This window comes from Schistocerca gregaria, chromosome 3 (genome assembly GCF_023897955.1).
Source record: "Schistocerca gregaria isolate iqSchGreg1 chromosome 3, iqSchGreg1.2, whole genome shotgun sequence".
Taxonomy (NCBI): Eukaryota; Metazoa; Arthropoda; class Insecta; order Orthoptera; family Acrididae; genus Schistocerca; species Schistocerca gregaria.
In genome coordinates this window covers 335,681,118-335,696,364 of record NC_064922.1, presented here as the reverse complement: position 1 = coordinate 335,696,364, position 15,247 = coordinate 335,681,118, and the positions used below count along the sequence as shown (strand labels likewise).

At 38.9% G+C, this 15,247-nt stretch overlaps 1 protein-coding gene across 1 annotated transcript in view; it reads left to right on the top strand.

The window, feature by feature from the left end:
* The first annotated feature begins 11,223 nt into the window (after positions 1 to 11,223).
* The window catches only part of LOC126353846 (dnaJ homolog subfamily B member 6-like), a 307,307-nt gene continuing 303,283 nt past the window's right edge, over positions 11,224 to 15,247 (top strand). Inside the window, exon 1 of the mRNA XM_050002997.1 lies at positions 11,224 to 11,393. The gene's annotated coding sequence lies outside the window, so the exon portion shown is untranslated. The remainder of the gene's footprint in view (positions 11,394 to 15,247) is intronic.

Genomic DNA, 15,247 nt, shown 5'->3' with positions numbered 1-15,247 from the left:
TGTGTAAATGATTTATGAGACAATCTGAGCAGCCGTCTTAGGTTGTTTGCAGATGATGCAGTCATTTATCATCTAGTAAAGCCATCAGAAGACCAAAATAAATTGCAAAATGATTTAGAAAAGATATTTGTATAGTTAAAAAATTGGCAATTGACACAAATAACGAAAAGTGTGAGGTCATCCACATGAGTGCTAAAAGGGATCTATTAAATTTTAATTACACTATAAATCAGTCAAATCTAAAGACCATAAATTCATCTAAATACCTAGGAATTACAATCATGAACAACTTAAATTGGAAAGATCACACAGAAAATGTTATGGAGAAGGCAAACCAAAGACTGTGTTTTATTGCAGGACACTTAGAAAATGTAACAGATCTGCTAAAGAGACTGCCTACACTATGCTTGACCGTCCTGTTTTGCAGTATTGCTGCATAGTGTGAGATGCTTACCAGTTAGGAACAGTGGAGTAAATTGTGAAAGTTCAAAGAAGGGCAGCAAATTTTGTATCATCGCAAAATAGGGGAGAGAGTGTCACTGACATGATACAGCATTTGGGGTGGACATCATTAAGACAAAGGCGTTTTTCAAATCATCGGAGTCTTCTCATGAAATTTCAGTCACCAACTTTCTCCTCCAAATGTGAAAATGTTTTGTTGACACTGACCTACATAGGGAGAAATGCTCATCATAACAAAATGAGGGAAATCAGAGCTTGCACAGAAAGATATAGGTGTTCATTTTTTCCGTGCACTGTTTGAGATAGGAATAATAGAGAATTATTGTGAAGGTGGTTCTATGAACCCTGTTCCAGGTACGTAAGTGTGATTTGCATAGTATCCATGTAGATGTAGATGAAGCTTAACACTCAATACATGCCTGTCAGATTGGCAGTTCCAGTTGTGAACGCAACAGAACAGTGTCAAAAGAAAACAAAGAAATAATGAATGATCCAAAAGAATTGTGCAGGAAATTCATACAAAAGTTCAGCACTTACCTCCTACATAAAAGACAAGGAACAGTGTGTTAATCTATGAGGATAGTTTGAAAAGTTCTCGGAATCACCACGAGAGGTCAGCACTAGTGCAACGAGTCGTTCATGTTATATTCTTTGGACTGTTCCCTGTAAACACATACCTTGTCAGTGCTCTTGGAAGAGAGCTGTGGCAGTGATGTGGCTCTGTTGTTGTTTCCCACATAGTGATTTGCGAAGATAGAAAAAAAATCAAGATTTGAGCAGTGATTAAGTACCTTGTGAAGAAAAGTATGAAATCGAAGGACATTCATGCGGATTTCCAGAATACGTTGGAGGACTCTGCTGCTTATATTTAACTGTTTCCAAGTGGACAAATGAATTTACATTTGGTCACGAGAGCTTATATAATTATCTGCGCAGTGGTTGGCCAAGAAGTGTCACTGCTCCAGAAATCATTGCAAAGGTGCACAAAATAGTCATGGAGGATCAGCAACTGAAAGTGTGTGAAACTGCTCACACTTGCCAGATGTCATCTGAAAGGGTATGTCACATTTTAACTAAAGAATTAGAAATGAAAAAAATATCTGCAAGATGGGTGCCGCAACTCTTGCTGCTGGATCAAAAACACATCAGAAACATGTTTGGCCCGTTTTAGGAGAAACGAACAAGATTCTTTGCACCGGTTTGTGATCACAGATGAAACTTGGGTGCACTACTATACTCCAGCAACAAAAAAACAGTCAAAACAGTGGAAACATGCAGATTCTCTGTCACCAAAGAAAGCAAAGACAATTCCTTTGGTGGGAAAGGCCATGGCATCAGTGTTCTGGAATGCGAAGGGTATTCTGTTTATAGATTATATCCAAAATTGGCAAATAATTACTTGAAAATACTATGCTAACCTCCTGGACAAATTGCAACAAAAGCTGTGCCAAAAAGGCCAGGTTTAGTAAGGAAGAAAGTCATCTTCCATCAAGACAATGCATGCCCGTACACATGTGCTATTGCCATGGCAAAACTACACAAATTAAGGTATGAATTGTTGCCACACCCACCTTATTCACCTCAAATGGCTCCGTCAGACTTCCATCTCTTCCCAAAACTGAAAATTCACTTTGATGATTCACTTCAAACGTAGAATTGATAGCAGAAGTTGACAACTTTTTTCAGGCCTGGAGGAAAATCATTTTCGATATTTGATCTAGGCACTGGAACATCATTGGACCAAGTGCATTAATCTACAAGGAGATTACATTGAAAAATTAAAAAAAAAAGCTTCAGTGATGTAAGTACTTTTTTTCTTTTCCATTCCGAGAACTTTTCAAACCACCCTCATAATTAATAAAAGGAACGAACAGTACTGCTAACAACAACAAAAAACATACAGATTACTTCAATGTGGTGTTCCTCAAGGAAATATAGTAAGGCCTATTTTTGTGTATGTTAATGATTTAATTTAACTCTAAAACTGCTATGCTTCTATCTAGGAGACTACATTGAAATTACACAACATTTCAGTGTGTTATATGAATGATGACAATGGGTGGTGTCTGTTCTGTCGGACATGTTCAAAAGAAAAGACACCACATGGAATCTGCAGCTGTGATATATTATATGTAAATTGGAGAATCAGTGGTGACAAGTGAAAATGTGTGCTAGGTCAGGATTCAAAAGTGGGATCTCCTGCTTACTAAGCAGGTGCATTAACCTCAATGCCACTCAGGACACAGCACTCATTACAACTGTGTGGATTGTCTCACCACACCTCATGGCTGACCCACATTCCCACTGAGCACGACCTACCCACAGTCCCTGTCCATTTCCTCCGTGCTTGCTACACTGATATTCCTGCAGGATGTCAGATGTACTAGTGCATGCACACTGAAGAAGGTGGATACACAGCCTATTTAGGCGAATCAATTATTCGAATGTGTGGTGTCTGTTTTTTTGGACATGTCTGGAACCTGATAATTATATGGACATGAAATACGTAAATAAAATCTATTGAGGGATATAGTATAATGTCATCACATAAGATGCTTGCTCCAGTATGACATAAGCTGTGGTTCCTTCATTCATTCCTTCCACTCGTCTGCCAGTACTTAAATTTGCATGAAGTGTCAAACCTCATTTTGATTACATGTGCCGGCCGGAGTGGCCGAGCGGTTCTAGGCGCTACCGCCTGGAACCGCGCGACCACTACAGTCGCAGGTTCAAATCCTGACTCGGGGATGGATGTGGGTGACGTCTTTAGGTTAGTTAGGTTTAAGTAGTTCTAAGTTCTAGGGAACTGATGACTTCCTCAACAGTTAAGTCCCATAGTGCTCAGAGCCATTTGAACCATTTGATTACATGTAATGTAAACACTCTCATACAGAGTGGCAGTCAGTAAGTAGTGCAATGCATTTTTTTCAGCCAATTTTGGTTGAAAAAATGTGGAATTTGTTGTGGGACATCATGGAATATTCCCACTTCAGCACCAACAGTCTCATGAAGTTCCAATAGGTAACAGACTTGTATGTATGTAGACTTCAAAAGGGCATCTGTAATGGACATGTGTTCCAAGCAAAGAGCTGCCATTGGGTTTCTTTTGGCAGAAAATCAGAACAATGCAGATACTCATGGGCACTTGCAGAAATCTACAGGGACCTGGAAGTGAACAAAAGCCTGGTGAGCTGTTGGGCAAGGTGTTATCATCACTGCAATGAGGTTGCACAAACCTGTCCGTCCAACAAACCGCGTGCCGGATGGCCGCACGCCGCTGTGACTACTGCAGCATAGGATTGTGTGGATACTCTCATTCAAGGTGACTGATGGATCACATCACTGTTCAGCTGGATGTCTCTGTTGGTAGTGCTTAAACACTTGGCCACCAGTTGGGGTACTCAAAAGTGTGTGCCCACTGGGTCCCTTACTGCCTAATAGGAGACCATAAAGAGCTTCCATCTGTTTGGCCTAATGAAGGATGTGGTCTTCAGCAAGCTGTAATGGGTGATTAGGTGGTTATTGATGCATAAAGACGCTGGTTCCTATGTTAACCAGAGACACCTGGGTCAGGATCTGTAGTTGTAGAGCACTTCAGACAGAACTTGCAGAATATCATTAGTAATTTCCCTGATCACGCTGTTGTAATAGGGGGTGACTTCAACTTGCCTGGTACACATTGGGAGTGTTATGCTATCAAACGTGGTACAAGAGACAGGGAATCGTGATATTGTTCTGGATGTCTTGCCTGAAAATTAGCTTGAGCAGATAGTTAGAGAACCAGCTCAAGATAGTAACATCTTAGAACTCCTGGCAACAAACAGACCTGAAGGTATCGAATCAGTTAACGTAGAGAAAGGTATCAGTGATCATAAGACTGTGATAGCATCTATGATGACAGATCCAACAAAGAATATTAGAAAAGGTAGGAAGATATATTTGCTCAGCAAGGATGACAGGATACAAATTTCGCAATATCTCAGCAGCCAACATCAAATATTTGGTAATGAGGATGAAGATGTGGAGAACAAATGGAAAAAATTCAAGGGCATCATTCAATATGCCTTAGACAAGTATGTTTCGAGTAAGGTTATAAGGGATGGTAAAAATCCACCATGATTTAATAGCCATGTTAGAAAAGCGCTACATAAACAAAGAGCACTTCATCTCAGATTCAAGAGGAGTAAAAATCTAGCTGACAAGCAAAAGCTGAATGAAGCAAAAATTAGCACAAGGAAAGCAATGAGAGAAGCATTCAAAGATTTTGAAAGTAAGACGTTGTCAACTGACACGAGTAAAAACCCTAACAGATTTTGGTCATATGTAAAATCAGCAAGTGGGTCAAAATCATGTATTCATTCTCTCAGTGACCACACCGGCACCAAAATGGAAGATAACAGAGAGAAGGCTGAAGTACTGAATTTGGTCTTCTGAAGTTGTTTCGAAGATCAGAGCACAGTCCCTCCTTTCAATCGTCATACAAACATCAAAATGCCAGATATTGAGATAACTGATCACGGGATTGAAAAGCAGATACAATAGCTTAGTAGTGGAAAGGCCTCAGGACCAGATGAGATACCTGATTATGCGAAAGTACTTTCTCCCCTTCTAGCAGTAATTTATGGTAGATTGCTTGATCAATGAACGATCCCTAATGACTGGAGTAAAGCACAGGTCATTCCTGTTTTTAAGAAAGGTCATAAGACACATCCACACATTATAGACCTATATTGTTGACGTCAATCAGTTGCAGAATTGTGGAACATGTTTTATGCTCAAGAATTATGACGTTTTTGGAAAATGAACAGTTCCTCTATAAAAATTCAAAATGGATTCCATAACAGAGATCCTGCAAAACTCAGTTAGCTCTGTTCCTCCACGAGATCCACAGTGTAATGGACAATGATGCAAAGGTTGATGTCATGCTCCTTGAATTCAGTAAGGCATATGACACCATCCCGCATTGCTGTTTAATGAAAAAAATACAAGCTTGTGGAGTATTGGAGCAGACCTGCAATTGGATTCAAGACTTTCTTGCAGATAGAACTCAGCATGTCACTCTTAATGGAACTAAATTGACAGATGTGAAGGTAATATCTGGTGTACTACAGGGAAGTGTGATAGGACTGTTGCTGTTTACAATATATATAAATGATCTAGTAGAAACAGTCAGATGCTCTTTAAGGCTATTTGTGAATGATGCAGTTGTCTATACCAAAGTGGCAACCCCAGAAGATAATACAAATTTGCATAACGACCTGCAGAAAATTGATGAATGGTGCTGACTCTGGCAGTTGACCCTGAACGTAAATAAACGTAACATATTGTGCATACATAGGTAAAGAAATCCACTATTGTACAGCTACACTATTGATGACAAGCAGCTGGAGACAGCATCTGTCATGAAGTATCTAGGGATAACTATCCAGAACGACTTAAGTGGAATGACCATATAAAACAGATAGTGGGAAAAGCAGACACCAGACTCAGATTCATTGGAAGAATCTTAAGGAAATCTAACTCATCCATGAAAGAAGTGGCTTATAAGGTGCTTGTTCACTCGATTCTTGAGTATTGTTCCTCTATCTGGGATCCCTATCCGGTAGGACTGATAGAGGACATCCAACGAAGAGCGGCGTGTTTTGTCACAGGATTGTTTAGTTGGCGAGAGAGCATTACAGAGATGCTAAACAAACTCCACTGTTCGATGTTACAAGAGAGGCGTTGTGCATCACAGAGAGATTTGCTATTGAAATTTCGGGACAGACATTTTCAGGAGGAGTCAAAGAACTTCCCACCACATACATCTCAGAGCCAATACAAAGGCTTATCGACAATCATTCTTCCCACGTACACTACTCGCGAGTGGAACTTGGAAGGATCAAATAGTGGTACGGAAAGTACTCTCCACCACACACCATTAGGTGGCTTGCAGAGTATGATGTAGATGTAGTTGTGTCATGCAGATGCACAAGCCCTCCAAGTAATGTGGGGTAAGGCTGCTGCATTGAATTACATTGAAAAATAGGGTTTTGTAGCCAAAAGAGTGGAGATTGGTACGGTGTATTGGAATACTGAATAAAACCAACTTGCTTTAAGGAAAAAGACATGTTACTTTACTAACTGAATGCCCCTCGTATTATGCACAAGAATGTATAGGGTGATATTTGTATGCATCTGTTACTGTTCCCTCATTTGATAACAGGGATGTTACTATATCCTGCATTAGATATTTTAAGTCAACATTTGTCTGTTCAATAAAGGCATTAAAATGCTTACTGAATACAATATAATACAATATGTATAGATAAAAAATCTACTCACCACGTAGTGGTAGGAAGAAACACATATAAAAATATGGAAATGTGGCCACGTGGGATTAGGTGAGCAGTCTAAGGCGCTGCAGTCATGGACTGTGTGGCCAGTCCCGGCGGAGGTTCGAGTCCTCCCTCGGGCATGGGTGTGTATGTTTGTCCTTAGGATGATTTAGGTTAAGTAGTGTGTAAGCTTAGGGACTGATGACCTTAGCAGTTAAAGTCCCATAAGATTTCAGACACATTTGAACATGGAAATGTCCAAGCTTTTGGAGCCACTAGCTCCTTTTTCTGTCAGAAGGGTTGCTCTCCTTAGCCAACTTTATACTTATGAACAACTGCTTTAGATTTCAGAGGCAGACACAGAGACCTCAGTGGTATGGCCATGGGAATCAGGATGGCTCCTTCCTATGCCAACTTTTCATGGGTAGTGTAGAGGGGGCTTTCCTGGGATCCATAAGCCTTCAGCCCCTGGTTTGGTTTAGATGTAGGTGGTGATCTTTATTTGTGTCAGAGGTATACTAAAATGAACACATATACAATAAATACAAAGAAAACTATACAATATTCACCCAGAATTGGACAACTTTGATAGCACTGAGCGCTGCAGACGTCAAATCATTGATGCTACAGCTGGTTGGGCAAGAGTTGCATTTGAAGAAACGCTGGGTTGTCTGCAATACACTGCATTCACACGGTGTTGTGTTGACAGTTGGAAGTTCCATTTAAGGAGATTGTCCCCCAATCTTGCGACATTGGTCTGTAGTCTGGTCAAAGACTTCCAGATGATCCACTTTTCCATGTGTCCAGGTGGCAGAGGTTTTTGTGGTTTCATCCAGTTTGACAGGTGTTCGCATCTTTCCACTTAGTGAGTCAGGTAGCTGCAAGTTATTCTTCTAAGGGTTGTGAAGTTGTTAGGAAACTCTTCCTGGACTTCAATCTTGGCTTGGCAGGTTGATGTCCAAAGAATGGATGTGAGGTCACTGTATTTGATTTATGCCTCTCGATGTTAGCAGCGACCTCTCTTCTGATGTCACATGGAGCAATCCCAGAAAGACATTGAACTTTGTCCATGGGGGTTGGCCTTAGGCAGCATGTGACAATCCCACAGCTGTCATTTAAGGCTACATCAACCTGCTTTGCATGTACTGAATTGTACCACACTGGGCTAGCATACTCTCCTGCAGAATAGCATAAGGCAAGAGGTGTTGTTCTTAATGTTTGTGGATGTGTACCCCAGCTTGATCCTGCCAGTTTCCGAAGAAGGCAGTTTCTGGAGGATACTTTCCTCTTCAGCTTCAGGCAATGTTCCTTGTAGTTCAGTGTACGGTCAAGAGCATTATCAAAACATTTTTAATCTGTTAGTAGTGAAATGACTGTCAAGTAATAACATTCAATCCTCTGGTGGTACTTATATGAAGAGAAACATGACATCAAAGCTGATTAGCTTCATGCTGAGTGTCCAGGTGTATCTCTTGAGCACTTTCACACAAACTTTGTTGAGTTCTTGTTGGTCAGTAATACATGAGAGGTTTCAGTGGCAGTCCCAGGTGTTTCGCTATCTCATACATTGACGAATTCATAGAATTCAGTGTTGGATGTGGTGGAATTACACCTTTCTGAATTTTTGGGAAAATGTAAAGCTGTGTTAGTGTTGGTGCTCTGAGGTATAGCATTTGATGAATTATATGGTCTCTCTTATCATAGCTGGTGTAGAATCGTTCTTCACTTGCTTGTGTGTTGGATCCTGTGGTGGCATCTCAATCTTATGCTAATAATCATCTGACTGTTAACAGCACTTTTTTTTGGTCAGCTGCTAGGACAACTGTGTCACTATTCTCATGGAGGACTTGGGAGTTTTTAGAGTGATCAGAGGTGACAGATGTCCTTTCTTACGTGAAGTCTGTACCCTTTAAAGAAGTTCATTCAGTGTCTACAGACAGAACAGATCACAGAGTTGCAAGCTTTTTACCAGAGCAAAAGGGACTAAAGAAAAAAGTTAACAAAACAGAAACAGATCTCAAGTCATATACAGAATGGCTCTTAGAACATCTTGTTCGAAGTAAAGAGACAGCTACACTCCTTGTGCGGGAGAATATATTTTCTGGTTTCATTCTCAAACATTACTTGTGGATAACAAAAGTCACCATGTAAGAATACAAGCAATGACCAGTACAGCAATAGAAACTACTTCAGAAATGTCTTACTAGTGAAAAGGTTCATTGTGTAAGAGAGATCAGCATTCATCAGAGCACTGGAAAGCATTAAGATAAAAACAAAGCACACCATACACTGACATGTTGGATATTAAGACTCATCATCCTATTTGGATAAGATCAACCATTCACTTGTGAATTACCATAATGGCAGGAGGTGTGTAATGAACAAACTGTTGTGGAAAAATATAATAAATTCTTACAGCCTTTTATCACTTTCATAAGAAAACTAATTTAAAAAATAGGTTTAATTATAAGAAGCAATATGCATAAAGTTGTAATGAGTTCTCAAGGCCTCTATAAAAGAAAATGTTAGTTGGTTAAGAACAATTTAATAACCAAACTTGTCTATTCCTAACATATTGTGCAAATGCTGAAAAAGTGAACACAAATGTACTACACATGGCCATATGTGTGTCCGGCATATAAAATAGAGGGCAAGAGCCAATACAAAATTATGGGTTCCATCCCATTAATAGGTGGGTCTGCTGTTCTGATATGTGGCATACAGTTAGTTACTCTTGCATCACAATCATGAAACACCAGCAAGTGCTTTCTTCTCCATGGTGCAAGACCAAATCCATTTAGTGAAGTTACTGCATTTAAAAGGATTTAAAATCATGCAACAGATAGTAGCAAGAACACACTCACTAACACATTCACAAATTTGTTGCCTTAAACTCCCACAACTTGGAACCCAGCACAAAATCGCCTTTCCATCATCATTCTAAATGAAGGTATGTGTCCTGGATGGACTGATCAAATTTCTCTACTGAGTATTTGTATTGTTTGTTTTGAAATTCAATCAGCAGAGCAGATGAGAAAAATTGGAGCACATACACATCTTATCTGCTCCAATACCCCCAAGCTCCCCTTACATCAAGTGTCAAATGGTAAATTTGTTTAATAATTATATATGATCAAGGTAAAATACAGAGCAGTATGATAAATACATAGCTTCTTCAAAAAAAGCCTGGCAAACAGATCAATACATATATAGAAATGCAGGCTATGAAATTGGACTACATTTTAGAGCCTGTTCATGGATGTGTGTTAACTTTTTGAGGAGCAGAAGAGGCTAGGGAAGCAAAATGCAGTATTAATACTGGACTGGAATCTGATGCTCTTAATAAATGCTGTGACAGAGGTAATTTGAAGAAATATCATCTTAGTGAAATAGGTCAGATAGATTATCTACATCATACCATAAAATCCACTGAAGACAATCAGAGCACAAAGAAATTTAGAAAACTTATGAAGCATCCGAAAAGTCTCACAAGTAGCTAAAGGCAATTTTCATGCAAATTAGAGACTGTAAGAACAACATTGTGGTATCTTACAAAAGCAATTGAAAATTCAGTATTAAAAACTACATAAATAGAAAACACAGGGCATTGTAACCAGAAATGATGCTAATAATTCAATTTTTTCAACACACGTTCCTCTAAAAAATAAATAAATAATGGACATTAATGATACACTCATAAACTAAAAGTGACTCACGTCACTTAATGGGTTTAGTACATCATGAGTGTAAATTATTTTTTTCTTTACCAGTGTGTCATCTCTTCTTTATTAAAGGCATTAAATAAGCATAAAAACAATACTGTCTTAGTATTTCCACAGAAGATCAAGCAGTAGTCACACACGCTGCTGACCTCTGTACAGATCCATAACCATCTAAACTTAACTTACAGTTTCAGAATGATATGGGAGAAATGTACGAACCACCGATTTCTCACACTTCGTCTTCCTGGATGTTGTATTATTTTCCAAATTTTTTGACGTGGCGCTTCTATATAATATCTCAGTCGCTAACATTTCTCGTCACTCATAAATAGCATGTTAACTGCAAAAGAAAATACCTAATATCACAGTAACTGCATGCTGGCAGTTCTGAAAAAGAACATTTTCTTTTGTGAAAAAATGAATGAAACTACTTCTCTTTGGCATTTAGTTAATCCAACTCGTAATTGTGTACTTATTCTTTGACCTTAATGAGTCGTAATTAGTCTAGAGTTAACAGTGAGCAAAAATGAAATGTGTTTCTTCGAAATATTATTTTTAGCTTCACACAGTAAACTGGTTTAGCTTACAACGTTATTTTGAATTAACAACGCTTTCAAAAAACGCGCCACAAAATGTCAATACGGCGCGGTGGCAGCTGCGACAACAAATTCATGAAACAAATGCTGTGCGATTTCCGTACAGATGGCACCAGGCGCAGAGTTCATGATTTCGTTATCGTTGCACATGCTGCCACCTATGTACTCAAAATTTTGGTGTGCTACTCGGTTGGTAGTTCGTGTGCAATGTGTATGAAAATTTTGTTTGAATAAAGGAATTTTGTAGTGTTAAGCCGCTGAATCGAGATTTCACAGCGTTATCTGGAGTGATCAAGGTAATACTTCTGCTCTATGTTCGTATGCAGTTCCGTAAATATGTATAACTATCCCCTATTTATGGGTAAATGCCCCTTCTGGAGGATATTAATAATTTTTGTGGATTTTCGGTTAGTTATTTTGTGTAATCGTAGAACTTGACGAAATAAAAGTGAATGCCTTACTTGTTGTCCTAAGATGATGTTTACAATGATCAGTTGTTTCATTGGTAGCTTTATCAGCTACATTTGCAAACATAGTTAGTGTGGAATTAAATTAAAATGTATTATGTGATCGTTATAAGCGACAGATAGTGGATTCGACAACACATGAAGAGGCGTTAGTGTGTCCTGCCCATGTTAATGCGTGGCCAGTGTCAGCTGATAATTTAATCATATTTGGTTGAGTGAGACATCGCGTGGGACACAGTTGTTTGGTTCTCAGTTGTGTAAAACTTGTTAAGTTTTCGTTACTGTTATAATAGGTATGTAATTTATCTGTCGCTATTGAAATCGCGCCACTTCATGTGAAGATACACCATGACAATGCGCGCATGGTAGAGGCATTGATTTGCTTACACAGTGTAGCGATAATCGTCCATTTGTTCGTTGAACGCTGTGTACAATTTTCTGATACTTTTTTAATGAAAAGAGATTGCATATGCATGTTCTTTGAACCTGGAGTAAGGTATAGTGCTATAATTGCAGAAATAGGGAACTATCCAGATTTTCAGAATTTGTAGTGCCTTGCTATCCTTCCAAAAAGTCGTACAAACATATAAGTCGATCCGATCAATTTGGGTGGCTGTTGCAAAATTTTGAATTCTTGTTTGCTTGTAGGTAATCGTGCAGTTTATAAAGTCTATTTTGAATTATTGGTTTGCGCTTCAGCAAAATTGAAGTAAATTTTTTCTGTAATACAAGAAATGGGTAAGGTCTGGGAAAAACGGAATTCGAAGGGCCCCTTACTTTAGATGCGAGTAATGTATAGAATAAATGGCCTTCTTTTCGTTTTGCAAATTGGTCAACACCATTACAATCGATAAGAATGTGCATGCATGTATATTTATATACTTTCTGATAACTCTACTTTCGGCACCTAGTATTTTGCATTCATGCTTGTAGAAATCTGAGGAAAGAGGTATTTCTAACTGATGCCTTGCGCCAAACAGTAATATTAAATAATATTGGATCTTTTTGCAATCCCTACGGATCTGAATAAACATCACTTTCGTCAGGACTTCTTGTTGCTCCTGATAATCCCGTAAGATGGAATGTTGACAAACAGCATGCCGACTAAGAATTTATTAAATATTCATTGTTGTAGTGGTAGACAGTTATTGTGTACCCCACAGCTATAACTGATAGAGCGCCAGCGATGAAAGCATCTCGGAGAACTTTCCATTTTCTATTCCCACACCGCGACAGTGTTGTGCTGCTCAGGCACGCGCAGGTACTTCACTTTCTGGATTCTTGCCGAGTCAGTACTAGGGGCTCCTAGACGGCATAGTCAACGGATAATTTCTTGTAGTGTACGCAACAGTTCAGAGTAATCAACCATTTACATAACAATGATGTACATCAGCTACTGATTGTCGTGCCCTTAATCCTTATGAAACATTGATGTATTGAATTTAAAACAGAACACATTATGTCACGCGCTTATCCAGTGAGGCAGTAAAAATAAAAATATTCGTAAACCGAAACCGCATCATGTCCTATGAGGCGTGCGGCACCAGTTCAATATTAGTTACAAGAAAGCAAAATATAATGCACGTTCGCCGTAAGTACACACAGAAGTTGTGAAATCACACGTCTACCGGTCATCCACCACGAAACTAAACTAACGTGTGGAAAACTGCAATCTAATTGAAGCGTACTAATTTATCTTCATGGTGCCATTAGCAGCCAACAAAAGCAGGCTCTTATTATTTGTATTGGTCATCTGTTTTTTCCAGTATTCTTAGTAGACATAAATATTCATCCTGGTACTTTTCAGTTCTACAGCATTATGTGTTTTAAAAAATTATTGGTAAGTTCGGTATGTCTTTCCTCCGCCCGCACGTACTTCCAACACTAGCCACTCCACTATGCCCTCTAACCCCCTTCCTCTCTGCTCTTGAGCCTTGTTTATTGTTATTGAAAACTAAACCATCATTGGTAATTGAAGACGCTTAACCTTTAGACAGGAAATGTTAAGTTGCTGCCGTGCTCCACAAGGTATTCAAAGGAAGTCATAAGTTAGGCATTAATTGCAATCGTATGTTATGTACCAAATTAAGTACAACATGCCCTGTTCTATACCTTACTGCAATCGTAAATTTTACCAGGGTTTAGTAATCCAAGGTTAAAATGAACGGGTAAATCAGCTGTGATTATTGGTATACGCGGTATGAGACACATCTGAAGATGCGGAATCTGTGAGGAAAGCTTCAGTGGCAGTATTTCAGATAGTTTTAATCTACGAATGGGTAGAATTGCAAAGTTTCGGACGATTCTGATTCCGTAGTAGTTCTCCAATCATAAGCCATAACATACCTATTTTCTGTAAAACCGACAGCAATCAAGAAAACAAAACGTTGTGTATAAGTAGAAAAAAATGAGATCATTTGCCTAATGGTTTACATGCCTTGTTATCGAGCTGAAACTGACTGCAAGGAAAGAAAAGAAACCGCACATTTTTATAGCACATCATTTTCTTTCTCGTCGTCTATTTGAGCTGTAAACTTCCACATTCCTATTTTTTTTAATCTATAGTTTGCCCGAATGTTTGCGTACCACGTAAAAACTTGTAAATTGGTCAAGAATTTTCTGTTTTTTTTTTTTTTTTTTTTTTTTTTTTTTTCTAAAGTTTCCCCATTCTATGTGAACTATAAAAATTATACACATTAAAAATATGTAGTCTGTGTGCATCCGATCGTTCACTCGAGTATCGTGTAATATTTAGAAGTAAATCGGTCTAGTACGATGGAGATTTTTGGTAACGATATTAAACGACTACTTTTCCTTATGCAGTTGTCTCGAGTTAAACACCACAACAGTATAACTAGAAAACGACGCATCGTACGACAAAGAAAGGGGGGAAAAAATTGTAGGTGAGAAGTTGGCAGTAAAGGGGACGTATCCCTGTTCTACAAATGGATATCACCTAAGCTACCCCTCTCGTGTGAGCGAGATCAGCTTCGTATTTTGAAATGGGAACCCCCTATTTTTACTGCATTCTCGAATTCTACGCAAAAGCGCTGATATTAATATACAAGTGTGCCTGTTTTGGCGATTAAGAAGCGTCACATTTGATTTACGGTGTATCTACATTTCATTAAAGATGTAAGTGTAAACTTTTGTGTTCCAGTGGTTGATATTTGTTGGAAATTTACTTAAGTGTTGCACATTTAAATGTAAAGTACAATATGGCTAACCGTTTCAATGTCTGGTTAGAAATTACGTTTAGCGTGATACAGGAACAGTGACGTGGATGTAATAGTTTCCTGCTCCCATCGAGATCATATCAGTGAGTCCCCTTATCTCTCACCATTGCGGTGAGTATCCATAGGAGCCTGTCAATATCAGTTCATGGACATTGTAACTTACTGCAATGGTTGAGGTTCGTACGCTTTTTTCCGGTAGCCGCCCAGGCCAGCGAGAGTTCCCGGCGTTTGGCTGGGAGACTCCACAGTGTACTCCGTAGGTAACAGTAAACTACGTTACCATACAAGTAGCGTATTTGTCAGAAATGTAAATGGCTTGCCATTATTTGTGCTTTAGTCACATTTCAACACTGAACATAAATATCAACCGTTGGGACACAAAGGATTCACATCGTAAATGAAATGTAGTCAGATGCGTCGCGCTTTAATTACAATAACAGGCACTCT